Below are 16,799 nucleotides of genomic sequence, written 5' to 3'. Positions count from 1 at the left end.
ATGTTACACGTTACAATTTGAGCTCTTTAGCGACAGTGGCTTGAAACTTGCGTCAGCGAAGTGGGAAAGTCAGCCGAGTAATATGTGTGACACATAATATCTCAGCCCATATTGAGAACTGGATAAAAAAAATCCGAAGGATTTCTATCAAGACTGGTAGTAACCCGAACAGAAACAATTTTTCAATGTTTTTAAACCACTTTGAACTCTCTTTTTTCCGTGAGTTGAGCCAGGGAAAGCTTGTTCTTGCGAAGCACGCAAGTTTTAAAATGTTCCCAGTTTAAGTTGGTTAACGTTGTAAGTGTATTTGGGCTGAAGTATTTTCTTGAAATACCAACGGCCTTGCCGCAGTGGTAACACCGGTTCCCGTCAGATCACCGAAGTTAAGTGCTGTCGGGCTGGGCTAGCACTTGGATGGGTGACCATCCGGTCTGTCGAGCGCTGTTAGCAAGCGCGATGCACTCAGCCCTTGTGAGGCAAACTGAGGAGTTACTTGACTGAGAAGTAACTGCTCCGGTCTCGTAAACTGACATACGGCCGGCAGAGCGGTGTGCTGACCACATGCCCCTCCATATCCACATCCAGTGACGCCTATGGGCTGAGGATGACACGGTGGCTGGTCGGTACCGTTCGACATTCATGACCTATTCGGGAGGAATTTAGATTTTTAGTTTTCATTCTCTTGAAATGTAAAAGTAGAACACCACATCGCTTCCATGCTTTATTGTTGTTGTTGTGGTCTTCAGTCCTGAGACTGGTTTGATGCAGCTCTCCACGCTACTCTATCCTGTGCAAGCTTCTTCATCTCCCAGTACGTACTACAGCCTACATCCCTCTGAATCTGCTTAGTGTATTCATCTCTTGGTCTCCCTCTACGATTTTTACCCTCCACGCTCCCCTCCAATACTAAACTGGTGATCCCTTGATGCCTCAGAACACGTCCTATCAACCGATCCCTTCTTCTAGTCAAGTTTTGCCACAAACTCCCCTTCTCCCCAATCATATTCAGTACCTCCTCATTAGTTATGTGATCTGCCCATCCAATCTTCAGCATTCTTCTGTAGCACCAAGTTTCGAAAGCTTCTATTCTTTTCTTGTCCAAACTAGTTATCGTCCATGTTTCACTTCCATACATGGCTACACTCCATACATATCCTTTCAGAAACGACTTCCTGACACTTAAAGCTATACTCGATGTTAACAAATTTCTCTTCTTCAGAAACGCTTTCCTTGCCATTGCCAGTCTACATTTTATATCCTCTCTACTTCGACCATCATCAGTTATTTTGCTCCCCAAATAGCAAAACTCCTTTACTAGTTTAAGTGTCTCATTTTCTAACCTAATTCCATCAGCATCACCTGACGTAATTCGACTACATTCCATTATCCTCGTTTTGCTTTTGTTGATTTTCATCTTATATCCTCCTTTCAAGACACTGTCCATTCCGTTCAACTGCTCTTCCAAGTCCTTTGCTGTCCCTGACAGAATTACAATGTCATCGGCGAACCTCAAAGTTTTTATTTCTTCTCCATGGATTTTAATACCTACTCCGAATTTTTCTTTTGTTTCCTTCACTTCTTGCTCAATATACATATTGAATAACATCGGAGAGATGCTACAACCCTGTCTCACGCCTTTCCCAACCACTGCTTCCCTTTCACGTCCCTCGACTCTTATAAGTGCCATCTGGTTTCTGTACAAATTGTAAATAGCCTTCCGCTCCCTGTATTTTACCCCTGCCACTTTCAGAATTTGAAAGAGAGTATTCCAGTCAACATTGTCAAAAGCTTTCTCTAAGTCTACAAATGATAGAAACGTAGGTTTGCCTTTTCTTAATCTAGCTTCTAAAATAAGTCGTAGGGTCAGTATTGCCTCACGTGTTGCCATATTTCTATGGAATCCAAACTTATCTTCCCCAAGGTCGGCTTCTACCAGTTTTTCCATTCGTCTGTAAAGAATTCGCGTTAGTATTTTGCAGCCGTGACTTGTTAAACTGGTAATTCGGTAATTTTCACATTTGTCAACGCCTGCTTTCTTTGGGATTGGAATTATTATATTCGTCTTGAAGTCTGATGGTATTTCGCCTGTCTCATACATTTTGCTCACCAGATGGTAGAGTTTTGTCAGGACTGGCTCTCCCGAGGCTGTCAGTAGTTCTGATGGAATGTTGTCTACTCCCGGGGCCTTGTTTCGACTTAGGTCATTCAGTACTCTATCAAACTCTTCACGCAGTATCATATCTACCATTTCATCTTCATCTACATCCTCTTCTATTTCTATAACATTGCTCTCAAGTACATCGCCCTTGTATAGACCCTCTATATACTCCTTCCACCTTTCTGCTTTCCCTTCTTTGCTTAGAACTGGGTTCCCATCTGAGCCCTTGATATTCATACAAGTCGTTCTCTTTTCTCCAAAGGTCTCTTTAATTTTACTGTTGGAGGTACCTATCTTACCCCTAGTGAGATAAGCGTCTACATCCTTACATTTGTCCTCTAGCCATGCCTGCTTAGCCATTTTGCACTTCCTGTCGATCTCATTTTTGAGACGTTTGTATTCCTTTTTGCCATGCTTTATATGAATTTTGAAACAAACGTTTCGTTGATGTATGTATAGCCACTTCGGTTGCAACCAAGGTGGATATGCATACATCTTGTCATTAAGTTAACATACGGGTGCTGGACTTCAGCCAATAAGAATGTTTAAAATTTCAAGAAGGTTTCATTGGAGTGAAAGCCATCGTTTCTGTAGGAGAGCGAGATATTTTCTCTTTCTTCTTATAAGTGGCAAGTTAAAACACGGCACTGGAGCAGGTCTTGGCTTAGATACACCTGCCATTCTCAGGTAGTGCATATCATTTTGGCGGCTAGTAAACGCCGTAAAGATTGGCTACTAGACTGGACCTGTCACTGGCAGTACCAGGTGCTGGATTTACGTCACTGGTCTGGAAGACAGATTTAATTTTTCAGAAGCAAACAACGCAGTATATACTTCACACAGTGAAATAATTGTCTATCAGTAGCACCTTGAGATTGAGTCCATACGCTCTAGTTGAGTCTCTCAACATCGTGCGAACGTCACAGTACAATCTGTTAGAGGTGGCGAGGACTGAATGGCAACTTGAGGGGGTAAACTGTCCATGAGGCTCTTTCGGTAGACTCATTTCAAGTAGCATCTCCCACGCAAGCAGATATTTGGATGTGAGTACCGGAACGACATGCATTGGCACAGAACAATTGTTGATACTCATATATGGACTACTTTAAAAGCCCGGTTTCACACTCTGTGGTGCTGATCGAATGTCACACTTATTGTGCCACAAAAGTACAACGTTAGTGCCAAACACAGTATTAGTACACATTCGTAGTGAAAATTTGACTGACTTACGTCTTTCCCTGATTACAACACTTATTAATATTTTCTTTATTTGCAACAGAGATGTCACACGTGTACCAAAGACTGAAAAATTAGCCAAGGTTTATGTTAGAAATTCGAACGGCTTGAGTATTTAGGACATAGAAAATGTTCATAAATCATAATATCCTCGTGTATCCTGTAATATCGTTAAGACTCAGCGCCAATGTCGTGGCGGTGGATATTTCAAACAACTTATTGAAATACGTCAAAAGGAGACATGGTATTGTACGTTGTAGAATAGGAAACGTGTTATTGACTTGCCTAGAACAGCCGGAAAAACAAATACTTTTGTAAAAGATTCCACATTATCTGATCCCTTTTCCGTCAGAACAAAATACAAAACTTTTTCCGACGCAAAACGGACGCACCTGATTACCTCTACAACTCGGGATTCTATGAAATGACGTGGCCTTGGCAGAATGTGTATAGGCGAAACGGCAAGCACTATAAAGGAATGTTTTGAAAAACACGAACACCACCTGAGGTTAAAACAAAGTGCGAAATCTGCGGCAGCGGACCATGCGAAGAATGGCATTGATTTCAAAAACGTACGTTTGCTATCCAAGGAAACAAACATTTACAGAAGAAAATTCCGAGAAGGGATTGAGATTTCTGGGAAAGAATGTAACTGCAATAGACAAGACGGCTGCAGGCTTTGACCTCGTGGTTTTCAGCCACCAAGGAACAGAGCACATAAGCGCTGTGCACGAGGAATACAATGAACGTCCAGGAAGCCACCTCTGCCGACGATAATATGTCTGATAAGCGTTCCCCTTCTCTTGCTCTGATTCTTTCGCTCTTATCCAGTGACGATAGCCCACCAATATTTGCCAGAAAAATTTCAGCCAATAACACTTCTTTGGCATAAGCTCGGAAAAACTTCCTTTGTAAGAGAAAAGGACGCTGGTCTTTGACATTATTCAGTTTACCGTGACCACCACAAGATCCTAAAGAAGATCATAGCAGAAGGGTTTAAACGTCGATCATGCAGAAAGAATAAGATGGTGCCCAGCATTCTAGCAGATTTTATCTTCAGCGACAAGCACCACAAAAGCGTGCGGACTTACAAGAGTAATACCGTTTGCTAAAAGCTATAGCTGTTTTCGCAACTAAACTCTTTCTTCCATTTTCATCTTACAGTAAGGATCTCCAGCATTTTTATTATTTTTATTCATTTTTTTTATTAAATGAAAGCGGAACTTCAAGTTGATTTAAAAGAAGCAGGAGACGATGTAACTGGATGAATTTGTTAATTTCACTGTGTTTTACGAAATTTATAATCAAGTAGGAAAATGTAGGATATTCAATTTATTGTTTCTTCGTTTGTCTTTTATCTTTTACTTCATAGCACCTACATACTGAAATATATTAGGTCCACACGTTTTTAATTTGAAAAATAATTAATTATTTTTATAATAAGATCGTAGTATGTCCTTTACGGTGTATCAATATACTAGCCAATTACAGTGTGTACGTGCACGGGACTATACATTTCTTCCCACCACATTCGTTGTATTTTTACGTTGTTTGTACGTCATTCGTACCACTTTGGAGAAACTGCACCGTACAGCGCCAGGTATGTGAGAGTTACGTAAACTTTAGAAGCTTTTTGTGCTACTACCTTTGATGGTATTGTTTATAAATTTACACTTTTGTAACTTCTGTCGTGTCTTCTCCTTGTTCCATCTTAGACTTGCAGAGCAGATTGAAACCAGCAGTCGTCAATAAAAGAAATTATGATCCTCGGTGTGTTGTTTTATGTATTAATACGGCTATCATGGATCCTATGACATGACACCTGTCATGAAATTTGTATGTGATTCTACGTGACATTGTCTTTCAGATGACTTCAGAACAAAAGACTGATACAGGTTGATGAACCCTCTGCCAGGCACTAAATGTGATTTTCAGAGTATTCATGTAGACATGTAGACTTGTAGACTGATACATCGTTTTCCTCTTGGGGTATCCATGGAGTGTCAGACTATAGAATCCCTGTGTTTTTCCACATCCATGGCACGCCTCAACAGAATTCTATTAATCCTGAAAATTGTTTAGTAAAGTAAAATACTTTTGGTCTTTCTATGATGTTCAGTTGACTTATTGATAAATACTTTTACAGGAATCACTACATTCTTTAGTCTGTTCTGACATCCTATATACACCGACAGAATCATTTGATGTTTCGTGTTAATGATCAGTCGTCTCGCGCGATACCCCTTCGTTTCTGTCATGTTCAGCTGTACTTCTACTCCTTCCCGTTGCACTCCGTCTTCTTTACTGGAAACGCTTTCCCTGAGACTTCCTCTGAGTTCCATGTCTTAAATTTCCATGTCTTCCTGCTAGATGGAAAGCTGATGATACTTTCTAACTTGTTAGAGACATCTGCCTACTAGCCCACAGCACTTCCTTCCGGCCACATCAACGCATGCTGTAGACTGAACGAGACACCTAAATAATTAAGGAGCCGTTCGGGTCCATCACTACTCAAATATCTCCCAAATCTCAAGGAAGAATGGCTGTTGCGCTAAACTGCCATTTGGTGACGTCCTAGAGCTTTCAGTAGCATTTAGCTGACATGAATAAGAGGAATACATATGCGTACCTAGCGTCCCTATCGTACAGTATTTCTCAAAGCATTCAGGTGTGATGAGATGGGTCATTGTCTCGCTGAAGGTGAAGGTCTGCTGGTGGGTACAGTACGAGAAGGCAAATGGCAAATGGCTCTGAGCACTATGGGACTTAACTGCTGAGGCCATCAGTCCCCTAGAACTTAGAACTACTTAAACCTAACTAACCTAAGGACAGCATACACATCCATGCCCTAGGCAGGATTCGAACCTGCGACCGTAGCGGTAGCGCGGTTCCAGACTGTAGCGCCTAGAACCACTCGGCCACTCCGGCCGGCTGAGAAGGCAAATGGATGCTCTTAATTGGATAGTGGTTTCTGCATCGTTCATCGACGAGAGTGGACGGCGGACGTATGCCTTCTGGGGTATGCCATGTTTGTCGTGATCCATTTCACCTCATGTCAACTTCCCCCAGTTATGAGAACAGTCTCCTGTACGAAAGCGGAAGGTACCACTTCATTAGTTTCCGTGCCCTGACCTCTTCATCAACAAACTTGTGCAGTGACTCCTCATTCCAGCGATGTTTCTCCATTATACACGCATCAAAAGTAGTTTTGCATCACTTCGCTTCCGAGAGTTCCTGAACCTGTACAGAAAATTGGAACAGAGATCAACATAAACAACAATTCCGCCCTTTTTATTGCTCATGAAATCCACACATTGCATGTTGTACCACCATACAGCGAGATTGCTGTACACACCGGTACCTCTAATACCAGTAGCACGTCCTCTTGAATTGATGCATGCCTGTATTCGTCGTGGCATACTATCCAGAAGTTCATCAAGGCGCGGTTGGTCCCGACTGTCCCACTCCTCAACGGTGATTCAGCGTAGATCCCTCAGAGTGGTTGGTGGGTGCACAATCTATCACGTCGTCCATAAGCAGCCCTTTTCAATCCATCCCACGCATGTTTGATAGGGTTCATGTCTGGAGAACATGCCACTCTAGTCGAGCGATGTCGTTTCCCTGAAGGAAGTCATTCGTAAAATGTGCACGATAGGGGCGCAAATTTCCGTCCATGAAGACGAATGCCTCGCCAATATGCTGCCGATATGGTTGCATTATCGGTCGGAGGATGGCATACACGTATCGTACAGCCGTTACGGCACCTTCCAGAGGCGTACGTTGGCCCCACATAATGCCATCCCAAAACAGCGGGGAACCTCCATCTAGCTGCACTCGCTGGATAGTGTGTCTAAGGCGTTCACCCTGACTGGGTTGTCTTCAAATATGTCCCAGACGGTTGTCTGGTTGAAGGCATATGTGACTCTCGGTGAAGAGTACGCGATGCCAGTCCTGAGCGGTCCATTCGTCATGTTGTTGGGTCTATATGTACCGCGCTGCATCGTGTCATGGTTGCAAAGATGGACCTCGCCATGGACGTCGGGAGAGAAGTTGCGCATCATGCAGCCTATTGCGCACAGTTTGAGTCGTTACACGACGCCCGAAAAGAATTATTGACGTTGCTGTCAAGTTCCTCCAAGCCATGGTTCGTAGGTAGCGGTCATCCACTGCAGTAGTAGCCATTGGGCGGCCTGAGCGAGGCATGTCATCGACAGTTCATGTCTCTCTGCATCTCCTCCATGTCCGAACGACATCGCTTTCGTTCACTCCGAGACGCCTGAACACTTCCCTTGTTGAGAGCCCTTCCTGTAACAAAGTAACAATGCGGACGCGATCGAACCGCGGTATGGATCATCTAGGCTTGGTTGAACTACAGGTAACACGAACCTTGTACGTCCTTGCTGGTGGAATGACTGCAACTGATCGGCTGTCGGACCCTCTCCGTCTAATAGGCGCTGCTCATGCATGGTTGTTTACATCTGTGGGTGGGCTTAGCGACATCTCTGAACAGTCTGTGATACAATATTCACAGTCAACGTCTATGTTCAGGAGTCCTGGGAACTGGGGTGATGCAAAACATTTTTTGAAGTGTCTACATGAAATGTGTTAGCAGGTGCTAACAGGGATAATGATCAACTGTATAATGGAGTGAAAACAATGAAAATTTGTACCGCTCATCGCGAGCGGGAAGTCCGGATTCTAGTCCCGGTCCGGCACAAATTTTCATTACCGTTATTTCATTATACAACTGATGATTGTCCATATTCGCAACCGCGAATACATTTCATGCAGTTCATAATGGCTGTTGTCGCAGCAGTGCCTATTCCTTTGGTCTTGCATAAATGTCCGAAGGAATATTAGGAATATTGCATCGTACTTACGAACAGACAGGCACTGCAATATTGTATCGTGTTTCTCTATTCTTCCTAGGCTGATGTTTCTATTGCACAATCTATCTCTGTACCCATTGGTGTCTTTGTGAGTAGAGGTACACGTGCATGGCGGTAACTTTTGTATACGTTGATGACGAGATGGTTCTGGAAGGCAGAGTTATCGCAAGTAGTCTACCAGCTGCTTCTATCCCCGTTAGCAGACTGTACCTCCAGTCAGCAACACGTGTTTTCCCACGCAGCTTAACTCTAACAGCTGTTACTTTTCTCGATTTGGAGTATATGATAGCGCGTGAAAAGCCTAATGTCTGCATGATATCATGAATGAAGTGTCCCGTACATTGGGCACAGACTATCTGGCAGCGATCAAATGCGTCTTAACCATCCAGTGGTTGACTTTTACTGTGTCATAACATGGTCTCGGAACAATCCGGTCACATGATTAGCTGGACTCTTTTATTCGACGTAATGGCAGCAGAGCTTTCCCTCAACACATTGGTCACCTCTAGTTGAATTCCTCGTGAGCCCAATCTCGTTTTGTGGATGGACTCCGAAATTTCTCACGTACTTAATGTAGTGCGTTAGCTGGAGAGAACTATCAACTACTTTCTGATCGCAGTCCTTTAAATGATTTACATTCATTTTCCCCACCTAGGAAGGTGAACTTGTAGTGTTTTTTGGTGAGCTGAATCACTAGAGAAACTGACAGTTTTCATTTTAGTAGCTGTTACATCTTGTTAATAGTCTTTCTTTAAATGCATTTGCCCCATAGAGTGCAGGGGGAAGTAGCTGTGTAAGTAAAAGCAGAGTGCTTTGTCGTATGTGGGTCCTTGTACCGAAAAATTACTTCGAGTAGATTATTAGAGAACTGATTCGTGAGGGCAACGTTTTATCTCTAGTAACTAAAAGATTCAAACTTTTCGAATCTGTTAATGTAAAGATGGGGATAAGCGAACATAGGCTGTTTATGCATCAACGACGGTGGGTGTTATAAGGGATGCCAAGAAGGGTTATAAAACAGTTTTACTTAATAAGAATGAGATGACACAAACTATAGAGTAACTGAGTAGTCAACATGAAATATTCAGCTCTGGGAACGAAGATGTGGAGCACAAATGGATGAAATTCAAAAGCGTACTACAGTACGTCTTCGACAGTGTGTGATAAGCAAGATTATGAGGGACGGGAAAGACCCACCGTGGTTCAATAATCGCGTTAGGAAGTTGCTACGAAAGCAAGAAGTCTCCATTACAGAGTCAAACGAGAACGAAACCTGTTAGAGAAAAGCTGAAAGTAGTCAAAGTTAGCGGAAGGAAACTAATGAGAGAAAGTTTCAATGAATAACAAAGTAAAGTCTTGCTACCCGATACGGTTTAACTACTAAAAAGTTTTGGTCTTATGGAAAGTGCTTAGATTCAGGAGGTAATGGTTATAGTTCCACACTGTCTTCTATTGAAGAAATTACGAGCTTAACGACTATAGGACCAGGGTTTGCATGGGATTCAGGAATTCATCGCAGATATAACTCAAAACCAAAGAAAGAATTTGGGGTAGGAATTAAAGTCCTGGGAGAAGAGATAAAAATTTTGAAATATGCAGATGACATTGAAATTCTGTCAGAGAAAGCAAAAGACTTTGAAGAACTGTTGAACGGAATGGACAGTGTCTGGAAAGGAGGATACAAGATATCAAAAAAAGCAAAACAAGGATAATGGGATGCAGACGAATTAAATCAGGTGTTGCAGAGGGAATTTGATTAGTTTTGCTATTTAGGCAGCGGAATAACTGATGATGACCGAAGTAGAGAGGATATGAAATGTAGACTGGCAATGACAAAATAAGCATTTCTGAAGAAGAGAAATTTGGTGCCATAGAATATAGATTGAAGAGTTAGGAACTATTTTCTGAACCTATTTGAATGGAGTGTAGCCATGTATGGAAGTGGAACATAGACGATAAACAATGTAGACACGAAGAGAATAGACGCTTTTGAGAGAATTTCAGAGGAAGCATTATGCAAATAATTGAAGAGAACAATGGAAATGAATACAGTGGAAGCAGAATGGCTAGCTTTGAGAGACGAAGTAGTGAAGGCATCAGGGGCTCTAATAAGTAAAAAGACGAGGGCTAGTAAAAATCTTTGGGTAACACAAAAGACTGCGAACGGCTGAAAGCAAAGAGAAACTACAGCACAATTTTTCCCGAGGGCATACAGCTCTATTGTATTGTTAAACGATGATGGCATCCTTTTGGAAAAATATTCCGTAGGTAAAATAGTCCACCAATCGGATCTCCGGATTGGAACTACTCGGGGAGAACGTCGTTATCAGGAGAAACAAAACTGGCATTCTACGAATCAGGGCGTGTAGTGTCAGATACCTTAATCGGGTAAGTAGGTTAAAAAATTTAAAAAGGGAAAAGGATAGGTTAATGTAAGATACAGTGGGAATTAGTGAAATTCGGTGGCCGGAGGAACAGGACTTCTGATCAGGTGAATATAAGGTTATAAATACAAAATCAAATAGTAATGCAGGAGTAGGTTTAATAATGAATAAAAAAGAGGAATGCGTATAAGCTACTTTGAACAGCGTAGTGAACGCATCACTTTAGCCAAGCAAAAAACGAAGACCACACCCACCACAGTAGTAAAAGTTTACATGCCAGCTAGCTCCGCAGATGAGAAGATTGAGGAAATGTATGATGAGATTAAAGAAATTGTTCAGATAGTTAAGGGTGACGAAAATTTAACAGTCATGGGGGACTGGAATTCGTTAGTAGGAAAAGGTGGGGAAGGAAACGTGATAGGTAAATATGGAAAAGGAATGAAGGAGGAAGCCGACTGGTAGAATTTTGCACAGAGCATAATTTAATCATAATTGGTTTAAGAATCATGAAATAAGGCTGTATACATGGAAGAGACCTGAGACATCTGAAGGTTTCAGATTGATTATATAATGGTAAGACAGAGATTTCGGAACCTGGTTTTAAATTATAAGACATTTCAAGGGACAGATTAAAAGTGAAGAAACTGCAAAAAACCAGGATTTTAATGAGACGGGACCTAGATAAACTGAAACAACGAGAGGTTGTAGAGAGTTTCAGAAGGGGCGTTATGCAACGATTGACAAGAACAGGGGAAAGGAATACAGTAGAAGAAGAATGCGTAGCTTTGAGAGATGAAATAGTGAAGACAGCAGAGAATCAAACAGGTAAAAAGACGAGAGCTAGTAGAAATGCTTGGGTAACACATATTGAATTTAATCGATGAAAGGAGAAAATATCAAAATGCAATAAATGAAGCGGGCGAAAGGCAATACAAACGTCTAAAAATGAGATTGACAAGAAGTGCAAAATGGCTAAGCAGGAATGGCTAGAGGACAAATGTAAGGATTTAGAAGCATATATCACTAAGGGTATGACAGATGCCGCCTACTGGAAAATTAATGAGACCTTTGGAGGAAAGAGAATCACCTGCATGAATATGAAGAGCTCAGATGGAAAACCAGTCGTAAGCAAAGAAAGGAAAGCAGAAAGGTGGAAGGAGTGTACCGTAGTCTATACAAGGGAGATGTATTTGAGGGCAATATTATGGAAATGGAAGAAGATGTAGATGAAGATGAAATGGGAGATGTGGTACTGCGTGAAGAGTTTGACAGAGTACTGAATGACCTAAGTCGAAACATTCCGTTAGAACTACTGGTAGCCTTAGGAGAGCCAGCCATAACAAAACTCTTCCACCTTGTGAGCAAGATGTATGAGACAGACGAAATACCCTCAGACTTCAAGAAAAATATAATAATTCCAATTCCAAGGATAGTAGGTGCTGACAGGTGTGAAAATTATCGAACTATCAGTTTAATAAATCACGATTACAAAATACTATCACGAATTCCTTACAGACGAATGGAAAGGCTGCTAGAATCCGACCTCGGGGAAGATCAGTTTAGATTCTGTAGAACTGCAGCAGCACGCAAGACGATACCAAACCTACGACTTCTCATAGAAGCTACGTTAAGGAAAGGCAAACACTTTTATAGCACTTGTAGGCTTAGAGAAAGCTTTTGACAGTATTGACTGTAATAGTCTCCTTCAAATTCTAAATGTGGCAGAGGTAAAATACAGAGAGCGAAAGCCTATTTACAATGTGTACAAAAATCAAATGGCAGTTATGAGTCGAGGGACACGAAAAGGAAGCTGTGGTTGTGAGGGTATTAAGACAGGGTTGTAGCATATCTTAGATGTTATTCAATCTGAATACTGACCAAGCGGTAAAGGGAACAAAATAAAATTTTCTAGTAGGAATTAAAGTCCAGGGAGAAGAAATCAAAACTCTGAGGTTTGCCAATGACACTGTAATTCTGTCAGAGACAGTAAGGGATCTGGAAGAGCAATTGAACGGAATGGATGGTGTCTTGAAAGGAGGATATTAGATGAACATCAACAAAAGCAAAACGAGAATAATGGAAAGTAGTCGAATTAAGTCGGATGATGCTGGGGGAATTAGATTAGGAAATGAGACGCTTAAAGTAGTAGATGAGTTTTGTTATTTGGAAAACAAAATAACTGATAATGGTCGAAGTAGGGAGGACATAAAATGTAGACCGGCAATGGCAAGAAAAGCGTTTCTGAAGAAGAGAAATTTCTTAACATCGAGTATAAATTTATGTTTTCTGTATGAAGTGCAGCCGTAGTAGAAGTGAAATATGGACGATAAATAGTTTAGACAAGAAGTGAAAAGAAGCTTTCGAAACGTGGCGCTACAGAAAAATGCTGAAAATTAGATGGATAGACCACGTAACTAATGAGGAGGTACTGAACAGAACTACAGAGAAGAAAAATTTGTGGTACAACATATCTAGAAGAAGGTACGACACATTCTGAGGCATCAAGGGATCATCATTTTAGTACTGGAGAGAAGAGTGGGTATGTAAAAATCTGAGAGGCAGACCAAGAGATGAATACGGTAAACAGATTCAGAAGTATGTAGGTTGCAGTAGTTATTCGGAGATGAAGATTCTTTCAAGGGTAGAGTAGCATGGAAAGCTGCATCAAACAAGTCTTCAGACTGAAGACCACAGCAACAACAATTTTTGCACACCTACACCAAGACTTTCAGTCAAATTTACGATATCACCAATTTGGTGTTGGAGGGAAGTAAGTGTGTATGTATGTATGTATGTGGGTATGTGTGTATGTGTGTGTGGGGGGGGGGGGGGGGTAACTGTGCGGTCTAGGCGTCTTGTCACGGTTTGCGTGGTTCCCCTCGTCGGAGGTTCGAGTCCTTTCTCGGGCGTGGGTGTGTGTGTTGTCCTTGGTGTACGTTAGTTTAAGTTAGATTAAGTAGTACGTGAGCCTAGGGACCGATGACTCATCAGTTTGGTCCCATAGTCCTTACCACAAATATATATGTGTAGAGGGGGGGAGGGAGCAGGGGGAAGGGGCGGGTAAGAATCGGAGAGCTAGAGGATACAGTCAGCGTAGTCACAAGGATGTAGTTTGCAGCTGTTGTTCGAAGATGAAGAGCCTTGGACAGGATAGAGTCGCTTGGAAAGCTGCATCAGAGCAGTCTTGGGACTGAAGATCATAACAACAACAGAGCACAAAACGTCGTTCTGGACGGGGCTAGATCGGCAGATGTAACTATAATTTTAGGGCTACTCTAGGGGAGTGTTATATTGCCGTTACTGTTTATAGTGTACACAAATGAGCGAAAACATGACCACCAGCCCCTGGGTTATTACACGGACAGTGGAGCCCCAAGTAGCGTACACACTTCCAGGCTCCATGTAGAGTCACGTGCCGCCTACCAATGGTTTCGGGGCTGCTTAAGTAAGCCCACACCGCGAAGCACACGCAGATTTGACGTTACTTAGCTGTTGCTGCTGCATGGCGACCACGACGGCTTTGTCTTTCCGACAGACTCCCTAAACGGGCGAGGCATCATACTTCCAATAACACCTACTCTCTTTCCCGTCAGAAAAATGGATTATCAGTGTTGAGGGGGCCAGCTAAACTCAAACTCTGCGGAAGATCCCGGGCGATTATTTCATTCTAGTGCTAGTGCTACGACTATCATATCGTTTGATCCTATCCATCATATGCCACACAACTATTCCGTCAAATAAAGTAATTCTCGCTGGTCAGATTTCTGATAATGGCTTTCATACCCACGATGTAATTTCGATATGGCAATTCTATCTCAATGCAGCTGATTTGACATTCAGTTCAGCTGAAATAATGACTGTGATAAAGTACAGAACGTTCACTCACCACACCTATTAACAGCTTTATACTGGACACAGACATGCATGTTATAAATAATCTTTCTATGTAACAGCTATGATCAATATTCGACATTATTTGCAGCACGATGGAATGCTGCTTTCATCACCACTGTAGGGACAGTGAATAAACGAATAGTAACCCTCTCACCTGCTCCTGTACTTGGAAAAGGATGGAACCAGCATTACAGTACAGACAATTTCATTGTGAGGTACTATACACGACAGACAACGGGACACGCCACAGAGTAAAACTCTGGCATCTGAATGCTAAAACCGGATTAAATGTCCACCGCAGATGTCAAATTCTTCGTACAAGACGGCCTTCATTGCATCACGTATTACATTGTATTGCTGGTCAGTGTCCGCCATTTTCAAATGCAAGTGCATAGCTGAAATATGTATCATTCCTATAAATGCATTTCAATGATGCAACTGCATTTTAAAATAAGTACAGGACAGAACAGGAAAGTATTGTAAATGATGCCACAAAGGTCATATTTTGTAAGGAATTTGACAGATTGTCAGAGACTTAAAAAGGTTTTAGCATTCAGTAATTACGTCGAGGCTTTGGATCCAAACTGAAGAAACTAATCGCTGAAGTCAGACAGACCCTACATAGAAAATGAAATGGTTCACGTACTCTCAAATTAGTATCAGCACCTGCATTGACCCACTCATTCGGTACTAAGTTAAAGCAGAGTAAGAAAAATTATTGTAACCATTTCCTTACACAAGCAACTGTAACGCAATTTAGTGATCTCTTATTTTAAGTGACAGTGCATTTATAGACTGCCTAAAAGTAGTGAAGCTCCTAAATAATATAGGCGGGTGTCAACGTAACGTGGTACACGCACACATTATCGGGCGGTATGTGGTCAGAGCCGCAATTCCCTGTGGTGGGTAAAACAGTCATGGAACGCATTAATGTTGTTGGTGTTGTTGGCAGAACTGGTAAGGTATGTTAAGGCCGTGAACACCTTCAGATGTTGAGTGATCACTGTGGAGGACGTGGAGGTGCCGCTTACTCGTATGAGACAGCGGTGTCAGAAAAACAGGGGGTCTGAAAACACACTCATTGTGGGTTTCCATTTGGCGGCTGGACGATTCGTGCAGTATCAATACCTGTGGGGCATTTGGATGTGACCGTGGCTCGATGTTGCACGGAATCGCAACATGTGCTGAGCGCAGGCGTACTAGTTGTCAAGGTTCCGGTCGATCATACCTGACCGCCACAAGCGGAATTACCTTAAAGTGCGCCAAGAGCGTCATAACCTTTTCACGTCTGCCGCTGTCATCCAGGAAGATGTAACGAACTGTTTGCAACATTCTGTGCCAGCGCGCGCCATTGGTCCGAGACCAGCGTCAGTTGGACCAGAGTTCTACCGTCCCACGCATAGGCTGCAGTTACCACTGCAACACGAACGTCGCGTATGGAATGCTGCTATGCTTGGGAATCGCGTTTCAGCACTACTTCGGATTGTGTTTTTGAATGCCCGTCCTTATGATCGGTGGTTTAAGGAGCTTCGGGCGTTCACTTATAAAACTGAATACTTACAGCCGTCCTTATGATGTCGTTTATTATAGGGATACCAGTTTAGGTGCTTCAGTACACCATCTTCAGGCCTTAATTGACACTGAGGGGCTAACTACAATTGTATACATGATTCATCAGTGGCCAACATCTGTGAACTTGTTTTCGCAGACTAGCTGTGCCCCCAACCATCATTGGTATTTGATATTTGCAGAAACAACGTCGTTGTTACAGGTAGTCTCTGGAAACCAGTTCATAGATGTTGGTCACAGATAAATGGTGTTTACTATTGGAGATAGCCTCCCTCATTGTGAGTTAAGGCCTGACTCGCCAGGGTAGCCGAGAGCGCTAACGCGCTGCTTCCTGGACTCGGGTGGCGCGCTGGCCCCGGATCGACTCCACCCGGCGGATTAACGACGACGGTCGGTGTGCCAGCCAGCCTGGATGTGGTTTTTACGCGGTTTTCCACATCCTCCTAGGTGAATACCAGGCTGGTCCCCACGTCCCGCCTCAGTTCCACGACTCGCAGACATTTGAAACACATTCACACTATTTCACGATTTACACTAGATGCAGACAGCTGGGGTACACTGATTCCGTCCCAGGGGGTATGGGGTGGCAGCAGGAAGGGCATCCGGCCACCCCTTAAATTAACCATGCCAACTCCGTACTTAAGCCTGCCGACCCTGATCATATTCTAG

At 42.6% G+C, this 16,799-nt stretch overlaps 1 pseudogene; it reads left to right on the top strand.

Annotated features, from left to right (window-relative positions):
• Positions 1–332: 332 nt before the first annotated feature.
• On the top strand, positions 333–450 carry LOC124790238 (annotated as a pseudogene).
• The last annotated feature ends 16,349 nt before the right edge of the window (positions 451–16,799 follow it).

The sequence above is a fragment of the Schistocerca piceifrons genome, chromosome 3 (genome assembly GCF_021461385.2).
Source record: "Schistocerca piceifrons isolate TAMUIC-IGC-003096 chromosome 3, iqSchPice1.1, whole genome shotgun sequence".
NCBI lineage: Eukaryota > Metazoa > Arthropoda > Insecta > Orthoptera > Acrididae > Schistocerca > Schistocerca piceifrons.
This window is presented reverse-complemented; position numbering and strand designations above follow the sequence as displayed.